The sequence below is a fragment of the Rhinolophus sinicus genome, linkage group LG03 (genome assembly GCF_036562045.2).
Source record: "Rhinolophus sinicus isolate RSC01 linkage group LG03, ASM3656204v1, whole genome shotgun sequence".
NCBI classification, from domain to species: Eukaryota; Metazoa; Chordata; class Mammalia; order Chiroptera; family Rhinolophidae; genus Rhinolophus; species Rhinolophus sinicus.
In genome coordinates this window covers 111560747-111583744 of record NC_133753.1, presented here as the reverse complement: position 1 = coordinate 111583744, position 22998 = coordinate 111560747, and the positions used below count along the sequence as shown (strand labels likewise).

The following is a 22998-nucleotide window of genomic DNA, read 5'->3' as shown; positions in this document are numbered from 1 at the left end:
AGTGATGACAAATATTAAGCCAGCTGCTATGTTTTTCATCTGGAAAGGCTCTTAAATCCCAGACTGACAGATGTCAGAGAGTTTTGTTACCGAAAGGGATGATTGGTAATTTCACCCTCCCCTTTGCTCTACTGCCCTCCAAATGGGCGTTTGAAACACCTTCCTCCTCCCCTTGACAGTGATGGGCACACAGTGCCAGCCAGTCCTGTCGTGTCGCAATCAGAAAGCTTTAAGGTGGTGAGTCTGGAGCTGTGGAGCCATGCCCCTACGACGTAAACAAAGCTGGTCTGGGATAATTAAGCCAACGCTCTGCTTCTCTAGCAGAGATAAGAGACAAAGAGAATTCTGATGGAATATGAGTTAGCTCTAGCCTTCTGGAGACTTCTCAGGGCTTGTGTCTCATGTCTTCCTTCAGTTGTCATCTCTTTTTTTGTGTAAGGTAATTTGGATTGGTTTCTTGTCACCAATGCGAAGGCTGACCCACAGGAAAAGGCAGACACACTCACATTTCCTTCACTCTTGGTTTAATGCTAGCTATGAGAATGCTTGGGGCTGGGAAAATAACCAGAACTCTTGTATGAGGGAGATTCAAACACAGTCTCTGGTTTTGGTGGAGAAGGAATGGATGCTGATTTTTTTTTTTTTTTTTTTTTTTTGACAGGGCAGTGGTGGCAAGGAGGGAATGAGCCTGGGGTTCTCTGGTCTAGGTTTGAGTTCAGGCCCCCAAAGCTACGCCATCCTGACCTTTAACCACAATTAAGGTATTAGAGGCGTAAACAGGATATGAATCCTGGCATTGCAACCAACTAAGTTTTGACTTTGAAACACTCACATAGCCTTCCCAGGACTGATTTTCATCTATAAAGTAAGGTCTCTCTTTGTAAAGTGCTGTAATTCTTGAAACTCTCATGAAAATTTACTTTAAACTTAACAAAAAGTAACTGAGAAATGCTATACAAAAAGTGGATAGGTAGCAATTTAGATGAAAATAGTTGAGTCATCCTATGTTTATTTTTAATAACGTTTACAATAACAATAACTAAAACATATAGTATTACAATATGACAGGCACTGTTCTAAATGCATTACCCATGTTGTCATTTAATCTTCACCTCAACTCTATGAGATAGATCTGTTATCCCCATTTTACAGTTGAAGAAACTAAGGCACAGAGAAGTTAGGTAACTTGCCCCAGGCTACCCAATTAGCATTTCAGAAAGAGGAACGTAACTCATGCAATTCATGTCCGAAGTCCACTTAAATTTGCTACATGTCTCTTGTTAAGTGTACCTACCTTCTCTGCCTGACACAAAGTAGAATTCAACAAGTGTTTATTAAATGTTAGCAGATGAATAAAATGACCTTCGTGAAGGCATCGATAACAACCCCAAGTGATATATTTTTTCAAAGTCGTGGCGGCAGTTAGTGGGGGTAGCTACCTGTCCTTGGGGACAGGAAAGCCTGTGGGGAACACTTTGCAACTACATTCCCAAATGCAGTCATTTTTGCCATGTTTTGCCTACAGTTCTTGGAGCATCATATGCAAAGGCTGAGTTTTGTTAAAGGTAGGGCAATCTTTGTATAATTTCCTTGGAAATTGGATTGTACTAAACAGACTGGCTTTTGACAAGCCGTCCTACCTCAAGCCGGTAGATAAAATCATAGGAAGTGAAATATTGAAGACAAAGAAGAGCAGAAGAATATATTCACTGAAAGTACTCATTTTTTCCCCGATTTGTTAAATGAAGGTACTGTTTCCTCTCTCATCAGAGACCTACATAAAAACAGTTCTTTTATAGTACCCAGGGAGTTGGCAGAAATGGCTTCTGTAACTAGAGTCTATAATTCGAACAATGTCCCTACAACAAGATTGATTGAAAACTGTATAGTAAGTAAATTGCAATTCAGATCAGGGTAAAATTTTGATGAGTAATCCCACTGTCCCTTTAAACAAGTGTCAGATTTTCCTACATTAACTTGACTGAAGAATTATGTTGCCAGAGTCAAACTCTGGTGGTTTAGCAAAACCACCCCCTTATCAGAATGCTGAGATCAAGTTTATTAATCCTTACCAGCAGAGCTTATCTAAGCAATGGAAAAGGCCATTGTAATGATTATCTACCATGTGGTTTTACAAAACAACCGAAGTTTAGTGACTTGCACTTTTATTGTCTCCTGGCTGCTAAGATCTAAGGAACCCAAAGGCTTAAAGATTAATTCAAACTCGAATCATGACAACTGCCAGGATTTGGAAATTTCAGATTATAAGGACTACTGATAGCTCTCACGTGATCAGAACAATAGCTGTGGAAAAAAACTATTAGGTCACTGCATCTACGATCCCCCTGCCAGTTCTAGAGAAGCAATTAGAGCCTCCCTTGCTCTGGTGTTGTTCGGCTGTGTGCAGAGGCACAGCTTTAACTCCTTGTGGTGTTAAGGTTGACTGGGGTGAGCGACGGGGCCCTGCCCATCCAGACGGGGGAGAGGGACACCTGTCCAAGCTAAATCCCGGACTGAGCCCCTGGGTGCGCTTAAACGTGGATCTCAAACAGGACGTTCTGGGACTCTTATTTTGCAGAACCTTGTGGGAATACAGACGCAGGAGCAACACCTCGCCAAGCCCAGAGAAGATGGAAACGCTCCACAAAGGGACCAGTCTCCTGAGTTCAGCCCATGGAAAAGCCCTGCCGGTTTGAGCTCAGACATCTTTCCAGTTGCACCAGGACGCAGGTGCATGTCCTCACTTGTCAGATGGCTTTTGAATTATTTGCACAAGCTGGGAGAGTGTGTGGACTGAATGCTTTCTAGATGGAAATACAGTGTTTTTTTTAGAGACAGCACTAGAGCTTTAAGGAAATCCCTACCGTGAAGCTAATCCTAATGTCAAAGGAGAAGTTATACAAGCCAGAAAATGAGGTTTGGCGTGATCAAAACAATTTACTCTTATTCTTGTCTAGAAAATTAACTAATAAAAACTGAATTGAAAAAATGACTTCCTTTTGCCTTTTCTGACAGTTCGCACAGATTAGACTGATGGAGAGATGCCAGACTGGAAATAAATTTCTGCCCTTGGGCCCCACGTTAGATGGCTTCAGAAGCATTCCAAACAGTATGCTTGCTCCATACTGTAGCAGAAACCTAGGAGAGAGACCTTCGGATTCAATTTTGAACTTGTAGATAATTTACTTTAAAAAAAACATAATTCAAATGTTTTAGCCCAGCATAGACTGTAAACTCCTTGAGGGCTGAGATTAGGCCCCTCCTTCCGCTGTGGGGCCACACACCCCTCTGGAACAGTGCTCACCGCTATTACTGCAGCCAGCCTCTAGGATGGCTCTCGAGGACCCCTGCCTCCTGGCAGTCACACGCTGTAAATTATCTCCCACACTGTTCAGAAGTTGGTTTGTGTGAACAATAGAGTATGATGGAAGTAACAGGATGTCACCTCTGAGATTAGGTTATAAAAGACCGTGGCTTCCTTTTGGCACTCAGTCTTTCTCTTTCTCTCTCTCTCTCTCTCTCTCTCTCTGGGAAAAAGCAGTGTGCTGTGTTTGAGCAGCCTTATAGGGTGGGTCACATGACCAGAACCTGCAGGCCTACCCACGGTCACATGTGTGAGCTAGAGCAGATTCACTAAACCCCAATCCAGCCTTGACATGACTGCAGCCCCAGCCAAGGGCTTGGCATCATCTTTGTGAAAGACTCTGAGCCAGAACCACCCAGTCAGGCTGCGCCTGAATTACTCAGCAACAGATAATTTATATAACTGCAGACCCTGTACCCCTTCTCACAGTAGATGTTCTACAAAACTCTCTTGACTACAGGCATGAGGGAGGCAACCAGGGACATAAATAGCTGAGGAAGAGTCCAAGTGGGTTACACATTTTTTCAGTGGTCCTGATCTAAATATTTCTATTCAGCTACCCCTGTACCAAAACCATCTTCCTTGCCTCCTAGGGAAAACTGCATGATCCTGTCCTAGTTTGACAACTTCTCATTTCAGCTGAAGAACTGTGCTCATGTAGTTTGCTTTAAGGTGGTTCCCCTCCTGCCTCAGTTACAGGAGATGCACCCATTACATGTTCATTCATTCATTCAACAAACGTTTAATCAGTGCCACCATTCTAGGTGCTGTGGCTACAACACTGAATAAAACTAATAAGGCCCCTTGCCGCAGGAGCTTACAACTAGCATACTCTCCAGATAAGCTGTATGTCCCAAACTACAGAGCTGTCCTTTTGACCTCTTCTGCCGGCTACCTGGGCTCTGAATCCCCATCTAAGCTCTTGCTTATGGGGACCCAGCACTAGACAGCCCTGTCAATGGCAGCCGGAAAGACATACTTCTTCTATAAGAAGCAGCACTTATAACAACCTTTAGCAATGACAGGTAGTCATTTAGCCCATGACCGAGACAACTGCATAAGGCAGTTATGAGCACATTTAATAGAGGCAGGAATTTGTCACACATATCTTGCTTCTATCCTTCTAAGGTATTTGTTCCAGGCATTGAACACTGTTCCTTACACCATAAAATTTTAATAAATCATATTTTTAATCAGCTGACAAACATTCTAATGTGACATTTCCTGCCCAACATCCAACTGGACCGAGACCATGAGGATCAGTCAGATACAACCAATTCACTTAAATAAAAATTACATGATAAATGGTATCTACAATGCACATGTAATCATTTCCATGCCTCAGATGCTTTTCCCACTCACTTTGGCTTATTTTTATTCTAGCACATACTCTAAGTTGGGGGAAAACTCATGTTTCCCATGTTACTGCAGCCAGAAAATAATTTGTTGGCAAAACAATTATCACAAAACCATATTGCTGGGAGGCCGGATGGCTCAGATGGTTAGAGCGCGAGCTCTGAGCAGCAGGGTTGCCGGTTGGTTCTCGCATGAGCCAGTGAGCTGTGCCCTCCACAGATAGATGGAAGGACAACGACTTGGAGCTGATGGGCCCTGGAAGGACACACTGTTCCCCAATATTTCCCAATAAAATAAAATAAAAGTAAAGCATAAACAAAAAACGTATTCCTGACTCTGCACCCCCGTCAGCCTCAGTTCCTCCCAAAAGTATAAAAATTCTCAAGAACTACTTCCTCTAAGTTCCACACACCAGTCTTCATGGTGGCCTGACTGGTGCTGGCCCTCTTTTGTCCTAGATATAGGGGGACATTTGCCTGTTCCATGGACACCAAAACCAGCGGCCAGCACGCATGCCCACCATTTCGTGCAGTGCCCCGAACCATGAGTGCACAACTCTGAGCCAAGGCCGCAGTCGCGTCAAGCTGCGAGGCCCCTTTTGGGTGAAACTGCTGGAACTATTACACAGGAACCAGGGATGAGTCTGGGTAGGAGGGATTAATTTGAGGGGGTAGGCCACAATGTCACCTCTTTTCTCTAGCTGGTCTCCCTTTCTTTGTGGGAATGAAATTTTGCTCAGGAGACTCCCCAACACAGCACATTCCCTACCTCCTCTTAGCACATTTTTCAAACTCATTCACATGTGCCTCAATGCTGAAGGCTTAAACTAAGACACCTGATTTAAGGGTATACGAGGAAAACTAGTTTGGGAGCCAGATTAACCTGTGTACTTCCAGAGTATGTAACAGTTATTTGTGCAAGTCACCAAAAAGCCTGGAAAACCTAATACAGAAAAAGTCTACAAACAAATAATTGAATTTTTTTATTCATGTCCCTTGGATTTATCAACAAAAACCTATTTCCTGTCTTCAACATTGTCATTTCAGTTCTAAAATTTACAATCAGAGCCAAACTGGTTAATCACCCTTATTCGGTATGTTAATTTTTAGAAAGCCTTTGAAATACGTGATGACAAGTTCAGCGCATGAGAAAGAAGAGGAAAACCTTTCATTTAGAGAAACTGGATTTTTTTCAGTTGTAAGGAATGAAACGATTTCATTGGTATGAGGTTTATCTGTGATTTTTTTAAAAAAACAAAAAAATAATTCCTTTACTGTGGTTCAGAGAATAAAGAGGGTTTTAACTAAGCAGTTAAGACTATGGACTCAAACTGCATTCACAGCTGTTACTTTCACTCTGCTTATGCATTACTTGGGTGTGTTCTATTTCTTTAAGGTTACATTTTATAAGACAATTTTTTCATAACAGATACATTTTGAATTAAATACACTTCAAGATAAATTCATTAAGATAATTAAAGTATATAACCTAGAGCTATGAACAAGAAAATTATGGGAATAGGTTCAAAATGAAGGTGAACACAGTGTTTCAACACACCTAAAAAAATAACATAAAAATCAGAGAGCTACAATGGTACTATATTATGCAACCAGTGGAATAGACAGACAATTCAGCATTTTCTTTCCAGAAGTTCACAAAAAGACCATCTGTAATCTATATGCTATACTGACCTAAAATTTGACTTTTAAAAAACTAGTCCTTATAGGCTTAGAACATTTCCTGCTGACGAATATACACATTCATTTTAGATGTTGAAATAATAAATATATCTGGAAATATCAAAAGATATAAATAATAAATCTTGAAAAAGAATGGATAAAAAAATTGCAAAGCATTGGTATCGATTATTTCAGGGTGGGGGAAAGGGTCATTTTTGTTGTCTTCTTTACACTACATGATTTTCTATAATGAACAGATTTGCATTAGAGGAGGAAAAGGAAGAGGAGGAAAATACCTGCCCAGACCCATTTGTGTGTTTGTCCCATTCCTTTGGCAAAACACTGTAATAACTTCCTTACTCAAAACTGGGTCACTTAAGCCTTACTTACTCAGGTGTTGGTGCTGTATGTCCCATGGGAGTATGTGGAATGACACATTCCTCGGGCTCAGGGAAGACCATGCAAACTGTTCTCTTGGTTTCGTACACTATCAAGTGCCACAAACAATGTGTGGTTAGTGTCCTTTTTTATTAACGGAAGATGACTGTCATCTTTAAAAGGAAGCAAGCAAAGGGTGGATTTAAGCCTGACTCTCGTTAAGGAGAGAAGGTCGCAAGGCCAGGATGGACTGCAGTAAGAGAAGAGCAATATTCAAACGCAGCAAATATAGTACAGATCTTCTCTCCAGGGCTTTGGACTTTGTGGTAGGCATTTCTGTGAATAAAGATTTATACATTGTTTCTAAGAACACTTCCGTTTTTAAATTCTATTCCATCTATGAGCTAAGGGTTCAGAAGATAGCACCATGGTTCACTAGCTTGGTTTCCCTGCCTCCAAACAGAAAGGAATAAATGGGGCCATTAAATGCCTGTGGAAAGAAAGAAAAAACCTATATGTACAGGCATGTTCTATATAAATGTAAATAACAGGATGTCAGAATAGAAAAGGTGTAAGATTATTTCAGTGGTACCCACACATTAATGAAAGCCAATTTGCAATTAGGTGATTAACACAAGAGCCAGTGGTAACAAGCAGTGTGTTCTTATTCCAGACATCTTTGCTACAAATTGCTGTTAATAGTTTCTCCCTGTATTTTCTTTTTGTATTTTGACTGCATGGTGATGATATAAGGTAATTGCAGAGCAACTGCAAAATGGTGCATGTTATTTCATGCAAGCTATTTAGTAACTATGTCAGGTAACCAACCATACAATGAAAACCTTTTGATTACAAGATAGAACTGCTTGCATTACCCAGCTGGTTCACCTTGAACTAAAAGTTCATTCCTAAAGCATCCCGTTTGTCCCAGGCTGTGCCCTGACTCTGGTTGAGTGCTCCTGCAGCTCTAGGCATGCAGGGATGCTCCCTCATTCCTCTGTGCTGGGTACCAAGGGCTGGGCTGCAATCGCTACTTGGATCCACTTAGTCTGGTTAGCAACACCCCAAAGACTCTGTTCGGCATGGATTCTATCAAGAATGCAAAAATATAATTGTTGATGACTCAGCCCCCACTAAGGAATAAACTAAAAAGAACTTCCTTCATAGCTAATTTAAGCAAATCCATGCATACCTACACATATTCACTCTAAGGAATTTGAAGTTTGGAATTAATCCCTTTCAGCAGTCTTTCTCATTTTTCCTCATTAGGGAATGGTGACTCATTTAGCTATGTGTGCCTAAGAATAACATACTAGCTATGGTCTTGTGTCCTCTTTTTCTTCCATCATTTTGGTTACATGTTATTTGCTGATATTCCTCTGTTTTGTGCTCTTCCACTTCCTACCTTAGTATATTATGTGTCACAGCTATTATTTTCTTTAGTAAGTTTGACTTGCTAATATACAATGCATATTCAGTATCTTTGATGGTAATTGCTCAAAATTCAATTACTAAATACACATAATGGACTGTATTTATAGCTCTAGCTATTGCTCTTCCTAATTTGCTATGGAACTTAGAAACTGAATGAGAGAGAGAGAGAGAGAGAGAGAGAGAGAGAGAGAGAAAGACTCCTTTCCAGGCCCTCTGTGAAATACCTGCCTCTGTGAATGACTTCTCTCAGGCACCCTGGCTTTTGATAGTGTGAGAATGACTAACTTTCAGGCCGGAGGCTACTGGGAGGGAGAAACTAGATCCTATTGTGCATAAATGGATCACCTTATTGAGTGTGTTCTCCAGCTCCAGGAGGCCTGTTGCTTAACTATTTCAGCACCACAGGTGGGTCGGCTACCACTGGTGTGTCTAAAAGAAACCTTGATCTTTTTCATCTTTTTCCATGGGACTTGGGGGTATGAGCAACGGCAAAAAGTTTAAGTGGCACTTTTAGATCTGCATGAGAAAAGTTTTATTTTATCTGAAAATTGCATTCTAAAAGTTTATCAGGTTAAAACATTTCACATTGCAGAGAAATACCAATGTGCTTTTTTTCTGGACTCCAAAAACTTTCAGTACTTCTTGTTCTCATAAGAGCTGATTAGTACCAATATCCTGCCTTGCGGTCCTGAGTGAAAGAGACACCCCAGCATGGCTGTTCTAATACACCTCACCTTCAGCACCAACTCTTCCCAGGGGCCCTTCTCTGAACTTCCTGTCTTGGTCAATACTCTCCCTTCTCCAAAATACCCAGACCTGAACCTACAGAGTTCTCCTTGACTCCTACTAATGGGGCACCCACACACATTATCAGGTAGGAAAATCCTGTATCTTTGGAACCATAAAGGCAGGAAAGATAAATTCAATTTTTCAAATACCTAGTGGAAATTATCTATTGACTCATTAGACCACATGGATTTCTTTGTTTGGGCTGGAATTATTTTATATCAGTATGGTTCCTTATTATCTCAGGATTAGTAAAACATTCCACTGGCTTTTGATGGCATCAGAATTCCTAAAACATGAATGTACATCAGACTTAAATTTTAAATGTTCATCATGTGATTGACCTCAGATACGGACACAGTAACAAAGACCTTCAACTGAAAGCAGTAACATATTTTTAAATGTCTCCTCACTTGCTCAAGTTTGGTGCTTCTTCTCACAGGCAAGACAAGTGCTGTGATTCTGAGCCCTGGGGGATTAAAAACAGTTACTTCCGATCTATTATAGTGGGGAAAATACTGATCTCAGATGGAATACATTGCCTTTGTTTAGTTAAATCCAGTTCACTTCATAACCAACCTTTCAAATCACAGAATCACAGGTATAGAAAGCTGGGGACTCACCAGTATAGCCTACCTGCAACACTGCTCTTATCTCCATCTGCTCCACCTCATTCCAACTGCAATTGCCCTAGTTTACTTCCTTTCCTTTTATTTGGGCTGTTATAAAAGACTTCTAACTAGGCTTCCATCCTTCTGCCCTCTCGATTATGTACATTGCTACTCAATCCTGATCAAAAAGTGTCAAGACATCTCTATTAACATCCTAAGTACAAAATTCCTTACCCTGGCACTTAAGCCCTCTGAAATATAGCTGCAACCTCCATGCCAAGCCTTAACTCCCATTACTGCACAACAAAATGCCTGTGTCTGCCAAGATGTACTGCTTCCTACTACTAGTATTAATCATAGCAGTTGTGTTATGGATACCAGGACCGGAAAGGACCCAAAGGGCACTCAGAGAGTTAGGAAGGTCAGCTTTATTACGCAGGCGGGTTCAGCGGGATCCTTCCCAAAAGACTGAGTTCCTAACAAGGTTTCGAGCAGGTTTTTATGAGTTGGGGACTTCCTGGAGTTGGGGAAGGGGTAGGTGTTGTCTGGTGATTGGCTCGGGGTGTGGCTTGGAAGGGGTTACGCGGAAGTGGGCTGGGGCTTAGGGTGGGGACTTCTCTCTCAGCTTGGGCCACCGTTTTAGGTCAGTTTCTCCCATCAGTTGGACAAAATGTTCTCTGGGTTTTTGACTGCATGTGTTCAACTGCTGACTCGGGCTTATTGGCTCTGACTTTAACCAAGTTCTTTAAAACCGATCTGCAAGTTAATCTCCTCACTGGCAAAATTGAAATAACTCCAAAAAGTAGCTATTATTTTTATTATTTAAAGTGCTCTTCAGTTTTTTTCCTCTCAAATGTGCTCATTCTTTTTCTCTGGGTTAAACACTCTCCGTCCATTTTCAGTCTCTCTCAGAGCAATCGTTCAAGAGTTATCTCTGAAAAAGCCATGTGAGGATCCCCTGGGAACTTGTTGGAAAAAGACAAATTTGCAGGCCCTATCTCAGACTTAGTAAATCAAAAATATTGAGTGTGGGACATAGCAATCTGTGTTTTAACAACCCTTCCAGGTAATCTTAAGGCACAGTAAACTTGGAGACTTAAGATCCATCTCAAATGCTATCACCTAAGTTTTCTCCTTATCCTTCCCAGGGTACTTGATCTCTTGCCCCATTCAAAGCTACAGAGCACTTTGCACCATCCCTTGGTATTTATTTTCTTTGCCTTATCCACATGTGTATATTCACCTTATTTCCCACCTTCCCTGTGCCAAATTATGAACTTTTTACAAGAAGGAACTTTGCATACTAATCTTCAAATAGGAAGTGGGGCTTAACAGAGTTTCTTTCAAATGTTTGTTTTACTAAATGGAGTCCAATTATCTTAGTAGTCAAGGTATTAGAGACTGAATAAAGAACTAGAAATAGAGGGAAAACTTGCTTTTGAATACCTACAGGCATACCTCATTTTATTGCGCTTTGTTGTGCTTCACAGATGTTTTTTTGTTTTTTGTGTGTTTTTTTTTTTACAAATTGAAGGTCTGTGGCCACCCTGTATCATTAGCAAGTCTATCAGCGCCATGTTCCCAACAGGCTCAGATGATGGTTAGCATTTTTTTAGCAATAAAGAATTTTTCAACTAAGGTATGTACATTTTTAAAAACACAATGTTATTGCACACTTATAGGCTACTGTGTAGTTTATATGCACTGGGAAACACAAAAATTCATGTGACTCGCTTTATTGAGAGATTTGCTTTATTGCGGTGGTCTGGAACGGAACCTGCACTATATGTGAGGTGTGCCTGTATTAAGAAGTCCCATGCCACAAAACAGAGCAGCAACATGGATTAAGTGCTACAAGTTCTTAATTGGAAGCTGAGTTTCAAGATAGGTAGAGGAGTGAAATTTCCACCCTTGATAGGTGAAAATTCCATCCTTGACAATCATCTTTTCAATTCCTTGATTCTGTAGTGTGAGCCATTTTAAAAACAACTTTCTAAATGCATGATAATGCGTGGGGGGATGTAGTATCAAGGGTTGAGGCAAAATGAATATACCAAGACTGATGTTCCTATAAAAGTGCTTTCTATTTTATCTGTCTACAAAAGGAATACATGATGTTATTTATTTTCCCCAGTTTGCCTTAAATAACTTTGAGCTTGGAAATGAAACTAAGCTTAACCTATTACATTGCAGCTCCAGTAAAAACAACACAGTCTCTGTTCTTTGAGTGCATGGAATTTGTCAAATAGCAAAGGAAAGAGAGTACTATTTGTTAAAACATCATTTACTAATTAGTACCAATAAGCAATTTTTTTTCAATAAGCAATTTTTTAAAAGAAGGAACTAGCTATCTAGACTTTTGCAAATCATGTGTGCACAGCTGTATATACATTAATGAGATCATTATGAACCAAAGCACTTTTGATTGATTGCATAATTGATATCCAGCTGATAGTTGGGCAGCAGTTGAGCAGAAGCCCAATTTTCAAGCAGTTTATAAGTTAATATGACTTTCAAGTGATGGAAAAGGAATCCATTGTTACTAGTAAAAACTTGATTTCTTTTGATCCAGTGCTTTGGCTATACTATTTACTTTTGGGGAGGTGTCTTTCAATTCTCCACAGCTTTAACAAATTGATGCACAGCCGGAACTCGTAGGTAATCAAAGGCCGTGCTATCACGCTGTTCTAACCACATCTATCAGATTGTTTTTTTTCACCTTTGGCAAAGAGTCACATGCCGCTGCCCTGTCTGATGTAAGGCACCAGCCCATGAAACAAAATACAGGTAAAGGTGATTAAAAGATTCTCTTGTCTTTTAAACTTTTTCACAACCCTAGCATCTACTTTCTCCAGTCATTATTTGAGAAAAAAACAAACAAAACAATAGTCATGTTAATGACAGAATGCTAAATAGGAAGTTGTTTGGCAGATAAAGTCAGAGCCATACAACTTCTAATAGGTACTTTGATTGCTCTTTATTTCTGAGGCCCTCAACTTTAAAGGTTACTTCTAGAAGCCTCTAGAAAGAGAGCTCTTGGCAAAATTCTAAGAGACACCGAAACTGCTTTTGGAAAACTCTGCTTGCTGTGGCTGGTTATGGAACAAGATGATAGCAGAGATTTCAGTGACGCCCGCACATGAGTCACAGCACACAAAACTGTATTCACCTGCTAGTAAAAGCCAAACAAAAGAAATGATTCTAGAATCCTTACCTTCGTGATAGTTACAGTTTTCAAAAATAAACATGGGGAAATGTGGTCATGAAATAAAAAGCAGAACTTTCTCATGGAAATGGCACTAAGAGAAAATGCAAGCTCTATTGCAGAGATTTAAGACATGCAAATTATAAAAGCAAGCAGGGATGAACCTTGAACACATTCTGGTAAGGGAAATAAGCCAGACACAAAAGGACAAATATTGTAGAAGTCCACATATATGAGGTCCCTAGAATTGACAAATCATGAAGACAGAAAGTACAATGGAGGTTACCAGGGCCTGCGGGGAGAGAATAGGAGGTTTAATGGGTACAGAGTTTGATGGTGAAAAAGTTCTGGGAATGGATAGTGATGATGGCAGCATAACATTGTAAGTGTATTTGATACCACTTAGTAATTGTACACTTTAAATTGGTTTAAAGGGTAAACTTTATGTACATTTTACCACAATAAAAAATACATATAATGAAAACAAACAAGCAAACAAAAAGAGCAAGTAGGCAGACCATATGACAGAAACTACTGATGCTAAAACGTTATCAACCTGGAGAAAAAAAAAGAATTTTCAGAACTAAAAAAGAAGGAATTAGACTGGATTCTCATCTGCAAGAATTATATCATGTTTTCCATAGAGGGGAAAAAAAAAAGGAAATCAAATGATAGAATAGAAAATCAGCTAGGACTGAGTAGTGCTGGTTCTAGATTGGAGGTGGCCATAAGCAGGATTAAATAATATCATCTATTTACAGTGCTTTTTAAAAGTCAATCTATTCCTTAGACTATCATCCTTACATGTGAAGAGGAAAAACAAGGAAGGGACTGTCACTGATAAAAAGCTGGCTGGAGAGGAAGACAGACCACAGAGTCCAAGGATACTGGATTGAAGCACAAAGGATAAAATTGTATTTAAAGCCCAATAAAAAAAAAGAAAAAGGAAGAAATTAGAAAATCTGGCCCTGTAACGTTTGTCCAACACTTGAGATTCAGTGATTTGGTGATTCAGAGGAAATCTTTAGAAACATTTGAAACACCAGCCTCAAGTAGTAAGAAATGATAGGAAAAGATAATCCAGGATAAAAAAGGATTCACTTTTGTTAATAATTTAGCATAAAAAAATACCTCTACTGTATTTATGAAAGCAGCGTTTCTTCAAGGATGGTCATCAGACCGTCTGCAACAGCATCTCCAGGGAAGTCGTTTGAAAGGCCTGTTCCTGGGCTTCTCCCCAGACCTACTGAGTCAGAGACTCTGGGGCTGGCAATCTATGGTTTAACAACCCCTCCAGGTGATTCTAATGGTAAAAAATAAAGTCTGAGAACCAGTGCCTGAGGAAAGAACTGGCACAGAGATAGTTAGCAAGGTCTGCAGGGAGTTAGCCAGACTGAATCCCAGGGAGAAACACTGGCAGGCTTCTTGCTGGAAGCAGCTGCTCTGGAAAGTGGGACAAACACTGATGCCCACAGGGAGGATTTTCTTCTCCTTTTTCCAGGAGGTTGTCTTATTTGACTCAGGGAAACTACCATGTTTCCCCAAAAATAAGACCTAGCTGAACCATCAGCTCTAACGCGCCTTTTGGAGCAAAAATTAATATAAGACCAGGTATTATATTATATTATTATATTATATTATATATTATAGAGGCCGGGTCTTATAGCAAAATAAGACTGGGTCTTATATTAATTTTTGCACCAAAAGACGCATTCGACCTGGTTGTCCGGCTAGGTCTTATTTTCGGGGAAACACGGTACTTGTCTGTTGCTAGAATAAGTAAACCAACGCTGTACAGAAATTTGGAAAATGACTGCTAATGAGACAGTACAGGACACTTCCTGCTTTCCGAATACCTGCTCCCTCTCTTTCCCTCTACATTTCTCCTTATTGGAAAGAGATCTGCAACTTATCATGCAGATTTCTTCAGATCTTTCAGAATTTGTTTTCATTTCTTACCATTGGCAAAAAGACTTTCCAAGTCAGGCTCACCTGTTACAACTGTCCCAGTGCAGGCATGCCTTGTTTTCTTGCTCCTCGCTTTATAGCACTTCGCAGATGTCGCATGTTTTGCAAATTAAAGGCAAGACCCTCCACCAGCAAAAAGGTTACAACGTGCTGGTTATGACATGCTTTATTGTGGTGGTCTGCAAATGACCCCACAATATCTCCAAGGTATTCCTGCATTTCTACAACACAATAGTTCAATTGCAGATTTAAGGAGTCTCATTAGATGTGTGTGTGTGTGTGTGTGTGTGTGTGTGTGTGTGTTTAATCTTTGTTCTTTTTTGTCATAAAATATTTAAAAACAACAGCCATACATAAACTAGTAGTAAAGCCCTCTGTCCATACTTGCACTAAGGTTATGAACCTCCCCCCCTTATCTTTAATATGCTGTCAAATGTTACTTTTTTTTTTTTAATCCATGTGCATACATTTCTTTTATAACATCTTCAAGTTGAATGAATATTAGCATTTTTCCTTCGTATCAGAAGCATTCTCACTTTTCTTGAACTGGACTGAGAGTCTAAATTAATTCTACATTTTTAAGCCCATGACCTGCCCCTCACCATTGCTGCTTTCTACCTCATCCCAGGCAGTATTCAGAAAGAAAAAGATCCAGTACTCTTTCTTGGTTCAGGACCTACTTCCCAAACCATCATGTGTCCCACCTTACTTTCCAACCTCCTGACCCATGGTCTTGTCACCTTTCTAGAGTTTCACACCAATTTCCATCCTGATATGGTATTATTTGTTTGGTATATGGGAGGGTAAAATTCTCCTTTACTCACTTAGGGTCTCTGGCTGGGCCTAAGAATTAAACCGAAATAGACAGATTGACAAGAGAAAAGCATGCACGTTTGAGTAGAATTTCACATGTACATGGAGGCTTTCACAAGAGAATGAAGACCTGAAGAAGAGACTGGAACAGAAAACCTTTTAGACAAACAATAAATTGTAAGAAATAAGACAAAGGGTTTGGGATAGAGGCAGTAAATTGTGGGAAGTGACTAGGAGATATATAGAGGGGTAAAACTTGGAAGATAGGGTGATTTTAGTAAGTTTGTTTGTAGAGATCCATTTCAGCATCAATTCCCAGTCTCTGATGATAAGGACTTCTTCTTTTCCTGGTACAGGAGGACATCTTTCTCACCGAAAATTTATGCCCTGCTTTTAGGAAGATGGGGGAGGTCAGAGGACCTTCCTGCATCTGCAGTATCTCAAGAGCCTGCAGCTCAAAATAATGAATATGCCAAAGCAGCATATTTTGGGGGTGGTGTGTCCTGAATGCCTTCAGATGCCCTTGCCGTAATTTGCACTGGCTTCTTGAATTACGTCTACTTCCAGGAGCTCCTGGTAACAACTTCACAAGATCTAAGAAATAGTCCATCAAGCTAGCATTTTTCCATGTAGTTTAAGTGGTGGCTCCTACAAAAATTAAAACAGAGTTACTCACTCCATGCAGGTGCCTGCTGACGGCTAAATTCTGAAGGTAACCTGCCAGCTGCCTGTCCGAGAATCTGTGACTAAGGAATTTATCCTGAATGGGGAAGATAATGCAAAACACTCTAATGAGACTTTTTATGAAGGCATGGAGGGTTGCTGAGCCAAAGAAATCGAGAAGAAAGGAAACAATTTCTAAAACTTTGATAGAAAAGGACATCATTTTTTAGTGTCATGAGAATATGCATTAACTCTCAGAGTCAGGGTTTTAAGGAAATAAGGCAGCCTGCATAAAGAGGATTAGCTGGTGAGCCAAATGGAAAATTTAATGCACTTTTTTCTCCTTCCTATTTTATTTTAGTTTGACATTCTTGGGATCTCTGTTTGTGGAAGAATTAAGGGTTTTATGTGCCACAGCAACATATTTATGTTCCCATTACTGAGGGCAGAGCTAATCCTTTGGCACCAGGTACCAGTAAAAGTGCCAACGTTTGGGAGTAGTTCTGTTTAATTCAATAGTAATAATAATGAAAACAACAATAATAATGACAATATAATGCTAGGCTAAACTGTAATAACAAAAACACCCAAATCATAGTGGCTTAAAACAACTTTTATTTCATGTTCACACAAAGCCAATACAGTCCAGAAGCTCTCCTGAGAAGTTCTTTTTTGATAGTGACTCAGGGATCCAGACGCATATTACAGCTACACTAGGGTATCACCAAGGTTGCTGCTGCAGAGGTAGAAGGAGATACAGGAAGTACACAGGCTTTTAACTGTCTGAGCCCATAAATGCCACTTCCCTCTCACAGTTCATTGGCTGGAGCTAGTCACATAACTTCAACCTAACTGCAAGGTAGGCTGGGAAGTATAGACGAGCACAAGTATGTTTTGTGATTCTTTCCCCCAAGTTGTTATGATTTATTGATCAGTGCTATCTATATTCTGAGCACTGCGCTAGCTAATTTACCTGCATTATCTCAGATTCTAAAAACAGCCTTTCAAGATATGTGTTATTAATTTCCTTTCATAAATGAGTAAACTGAGGTTCACAAAAATGAACTAATTGATATATATTATCTCAGGTTCTTCCAGAAACCTTTATGGGTGTGTATTATCAACTCCAATTTACAATGGAGGCTCATAAACAGAAACAAATTTTCCAAAAGTCAAATGGCAAAAGTGGGGTTTGAACTGTGGAAGGGGCCCATATTCTTGCTTCTCCACATCCTATGCGCCAAGTATAATGCCGTGCTCTGGGAATATCAGAAACAAAAGGAAATATGGGGAGGGGGAAAGAGACGTCTACTTCTGCTACCATGAAAACACTGTGTTCTGGTGCCTCCATAGGTGTTCACACCTGGACCAGAGATATAAAGAACAGTGTTTCCAAAGGCAAAAAGCCCAGGCACTTGGTCAGACAGTCAGATTTTCTGTGAAGTTAGTAGTATTTAAGGTGGAAATCCTCTCTTTCATAAGCACCTCCCAAGACCCTGGGAGGCACACCAGCAATGTACTCAGTGGATATTATGTTTCTATAAAACATGGAAAAGTGAGATCTTATAACAACAATTAGTTAAGACCATTGTCTCTTCCCGATTGCCACTTCACTTTACCTGTTGTTGGTGGGAACCTGCCTGAAAGCATGTTTAAGATTCAGCTAAGGAGAAATTAAAATAGAGTGTACATTTACTTGGGCTTGAATGACATATAGTCATGTGATTCGCAATCACTTCCATGTATAAATAAGGTATTGCTTGCCATCCCGGTGTAAGTAATGGCTTTCAGGGATATCCCCAGTGCCTACTGGGCTGACTCACCTGGCATCACAACACAACTGTGCAGAGCTGGAGGTTGTACTGTGACATGAACATGTCCTGTAGCACTGAATGACACAAGTATGTGGGTGAAAAAGGAAACATAGGGAGCTAGAAGCTAATCTTTAGAAAATCCTCCCCATCATCAGACTGGTAAAACTGTGAGTGCAGGATACAGTTCCCACAAATGTCTACGCAAAGTAGAAGTTCTCTTTCCATCAGGAAAATACTCAATAATGCAGTATATACAATTATAAACACACCATACATTTTTCTTTTGATGGCAATTGCATGAAATAGAAGTTATTACAATTTCTGTGTTTTGAGGGTACATATGGGAACGAAACATTTAGAGATTTCCCTAATTTGACAAGCTACAATTTTCATGACCAATAATAGGTTGTAGAAATAAAATAAACTTTTATAAACTATCAATAATAAAAAAACAAATTTCAATAAACCATACCAGCAAAAAATATTAATTTATTCTATTTTCTATACAGAAAATGATATAAAAATTTTAGACTATTGATATATGAAGAGGTTATCAAAGAGCATACACCCAAAAATATTGGGGAAAGGGTGGTTAAATTCCAGGTCTTCATTTAATTTAACTTGTATTTGTCCATTTTTTAAAAATTATTTTGTGTGTGATTTATTTTTCTAAACATATACTCACTATCATATCTACTTTGTATTCTTTTTATAAAGAGTCCTCCAATTATGTAAGCATCAGGGCTTGCTATAGACTGAATGTTTATGTCCCTCCCCCAGAAAAATTCACATGTGGAAATCCTAACCCCAGTGTGATGGTATTAGGAAGTGGTGCCTTTGGGAGGTGATTAGGTCATAAGGGCAGACTCTTCCTGAAAGGAGTTAGCACCCTTATAAAAGAGACCCCCAAAGTGCTCCCTTGTCCATTCCACAATGTGAAGACATCATGACAAGATAGCCATCTATGAACAAGGACACAGGTCCACTTCTCATGCTTTGATCTTGGGCTTTTCAGTCTCCAGAACTGTGAGGAATAAATTTCTGTTGTTTGTAAGCCACTCAGCCTATGGTATTCTGTTATAGCAACCCGAGTGGACTAAGGCCCCCAAAACCTGGGTGTAGCCTTGCAGTGACACACATCAGCAGGTAAAATTCCCATCTTACTGACCCAGCAGAACTTCAATTGATGTAACATTCAAAAATCATGAAAAAATAAAATAATAAAGAATCAAGATGACAATAATGTGGTTACGAGGTGTGATCAAACAATACAGTGAATGTTTAAATTTTTAAAAATGTATTACAGTAAAAGACACATTGCCAATAACCCGCCTCAAAATATACCCCCTCGCTTTGAATACACTTATCCCAGTGTTCTTGCAATTTTCTGAAGCAGTTCTGGAAGTCCCCTTTCGTGAGTGTCTTTACTTCATCCTCCATCATGACAATGCTCCGTGTCACACATCGCTTCTGGTATACGGCAATTTCTGTTAAACAAAAACATTACATTGTGTTCTCATCCAGCTTATTCACTGGATCTGGCACTGTGCGACTTCTGGCTTTTCCCCAAAGCCAAAATGATCATGAAGGTAAACCTTTTGAATCGACTCAGGACATCGAGGAAGCCACGACAGCACAACTAAAGACACTCCTGAAAGAGGACTTCCAGAACTGCTTCAGAAAGTGGCAATGATGGGATAACTGTGTTTGAAACGAGGGAGAGTATTTTGATGGGGATTAATGGCAATGTGTCTTTTATTGTAATAAATTTTTTAAATTTAAATATTCACTGCCTTTTGTGATCACACCTCGTAGTTCACACACCAGCCATTTCAAAGCAAAATAAGTTTTTGATGTTTTGAATTATTCATCCCAGGAGATAAATTAATCTGCAAAGACACGTGGATTTGAAATTGCACTACCAAAGATAAAAAAAGAGTCTCTAGATTGTTACTAGTTATATCTTTATGCAGATTTTATTTATCAATCACTGGTACTATTCAACTTTAAAGGGTGCCTATGGCTAAATTAGGCCAGGGAATAAATGTCCTTGGATAAAAGTGGCCTTCAGAGAGCTAAGAAAGACGCCCTTCTGAACCACTCTACCCAAAATGAAACAATTTAAACTCTCTAGGGAGAACTAGAGTTTCTACCTGGCACAAATTGAACTCACCCTCTTGTTAGTGGATACAAGATACCTTTAATCACCAAGATAGGCAAAGAAACTGAGTAGTTTCCTAAAAAAAGGGGAAACTTAATGCTAATCATTTGAAGCTTAATAAATAATGTTATTGCTTATGCTTAATAAATATCTGATTGATTTTTCTTTTTCAAAAGGGTTGCTATTACCATCAACACTTCCAAAAGTTCTGCTTGGAAAGTAGAAATAGCATTTCTCATATTAAATGTTTTTAATAGCATAAAGAGGAAAATGAGACTAAAATAAGATATTGTCTTTATCACTGTTTATCAGGATATCTCAAAACATGTTACATATTAACTTGGTAACTCTTAGATTCTAGATAATTCTGAAATCATACCACTGTTCATTAACTGAGCCATCTGTAGCCTACAGAGATAAAGTGTTAAGTAGTAAACAAGTGCAAAAATAAAGGTGGGAAGAAGGGGAATAGAGCTAGAATCCTGGGCACAAATTTCCAGACTAATCCATTCCAGTAAGTTTCTTCCCAAGATAAGTGATTCTGTTTCTTCTGAAGAAAACATTAAGGCCCTGTTTTCAATAAACTAATATAGTTCCAGAGACAATTTATTGGTCAATCTGAGAGTCATTTGAGTGGATCTAATTATATTCCAATGGTTCTAAATATATTGTGAACTACAGAAAATTTTGAAGAATTTGGTTCACAGAAAATGTACAGAACAACAAATCAATGGAGAATGTGTTTCTGGTAGAAGATCCTTACTGTATAAAAACACTCCTGCTCATACTTTGTACCTCCTCCAAATTCTATTTCACTCAAATTCTGGGAAATCTAAAAAAAAAAAAAAAGAATCTAAAACTAGGTGGATAATATCCAAGAATTTTTTTTCTTTTAAATCTGGAAGGGATTTCAGAGATCATCCAGTTACCTTTCAATTTGTTTGTTCTACAGACAAGTTTAAGAGACTTGTCTGAAATAGTCCTTTAGCTAGAGGCAGAGCTAGGACCAGAAAACAAATCTCCATTCCTACCAGAGGATCATCACATATCACACTGCTTCTTCCCAAACCTGTACCCACTCCCCACCCTCCCCCCAAAAAAAGATAAAGAAAAAAATCTTACAGTGGATGATCACATTGAAAAATAGTCCTAGGTTACATAAGCATAATTCCTAAGAACCTAAATTGGTTTTTAATTGTTTTTAATCAAAATGCAACTCATATTCCCAAGAGATAGACAATGGGAATGTGATTTGGCTTTTAAGGTTAAGGGATGATGTTTGCACTGAGGTGTAAGAGAAAACTAAGTGAAGGGGGAAACTGCACAGAACTATATACTCAGCAACCCTATTTGAGCCATATGCTGGATGCAGAGGAAAAGGAAATGAAAAGCTTTGAAATGCAGCTGTCCCACTCCCTACTATTTCCACTCAAACCCAATTATTTTTCCACCAGGATCCAACACGTGTGGTGACACATGGAAACAGGGTGAGCTCATGAACCCAGAGGAATAGTCCAGCATTCCCAGTGCAGCACCCTGGAAGCACATGGCCACGCCCAGCCTCCACCCCTGTGGAGGGCAAATGTGGAAGAAGACCTAGTGATGGAAAAACCCACTTCCCAGCAGAAAAAGGAAAGCCAAAAAATAACTCCGATACCGCCTGCCATTTAGTAACTATGCCAGCAGACAAAATTGTTAGATCAAAAACCAGTCTAGTTGGACAACGTCCTTATTATCCATTCAAGTCATAGCAAGGAACTCCTTTGGGATATTGGAAGACAGTGGTGCCCAAAACTGATAATCAATGAAGACTATACAAATATAGGGGAGTAAGTTGTTCTGTCAAAATTCCTTAAGTAGGACTTATTTAGCAAAAGAAAACCTCTCATGTGAACACAGGGCACGACAGAGCTCAATGCATACACTGGAATAAAAGCTTCTTTTATTCCATCTTTTCTTCGTGTGTGTATGTTTCTGACACTGCAGTATTAACATTTTAAATTGAATCTTTAAATAATCATTATAATGAGAACCACATTGTCGGGAAGCCAGGCTCAGTAGATGACCTTAAGTGAAATAGTCAGCTGTGTATTTTCCAGTAATTTGGTTTTATGATATATCCTTCTTCTCCTAGGTATTAAGATCTGGTTTGAATTAAAGTGTACAGCATGCTCTGAACTGTGGGAGTAACTGAAAAGACTTGTTTTTAGCTGGTGGCCAGAAGGCTTCCTTGTAGTTTATGGCAGTTATTTGGTCTAATTACTTATTTGATGAGCATTTATCAACTTTCGCCCCACACACCTCATGCCAAGCACTGTGCTAGGTGTACGTATAAAACATGACCTAGTTTCAAGCCCTGTTTCTGCCAAGTATTTACCTTACAGTTGGGCATGCTATTTAACCCCTCTGAGCTTCTGTTTCCTTGTAGGTCTATTGTAAGAACTGAATGAGGTAATGTATGTAAAATAGTCAATAAATACTGGTTTTAAAAAGACAGCCTCTGCCTCTGAGTAGCTCAATCTGAAAACATGACAAGTCTACAAACAACTAAAATGTAATAAGATATTTGCTACAACAGACAATGTATGTACCAAGTAACATGAGAATACAGACACAGGAGCGGCTAATTCTGTCTGGAGTGGGGATGGGGGGAAGGTCATCAGTGAAGCATCAAAGAGCAGGTGACTTTGAAGAGAGAGACACTCGGAAAAACTAAGACTGAATCCACTAGATCCCTGGAAAGTGAGAAACTCTTCCCCGTAGCAG

General features: G+C 39.5%; 1 long non-coding RNA gene across 1 annotated transcript; it reads left to right on the top strand.

Moving 5' to 3' along the window:
* The first annotated feature begins 2361 nt into the window (after window positions 1-2361).
* On the top strand, window positions 2362-2992 carry LOC141570391 (uncharacterized). The gene is made up of 2 exons (XR_012494392.1): window positions 2362-2448; window positions 2579-2992. It is a non-coding gene; the product is annotated as an uncharacterized LOC141570391 (long non-coding RNA).
* The last annotated feature ends 20006 nt before the right edge of the window (window positions 2993-22998 follow it).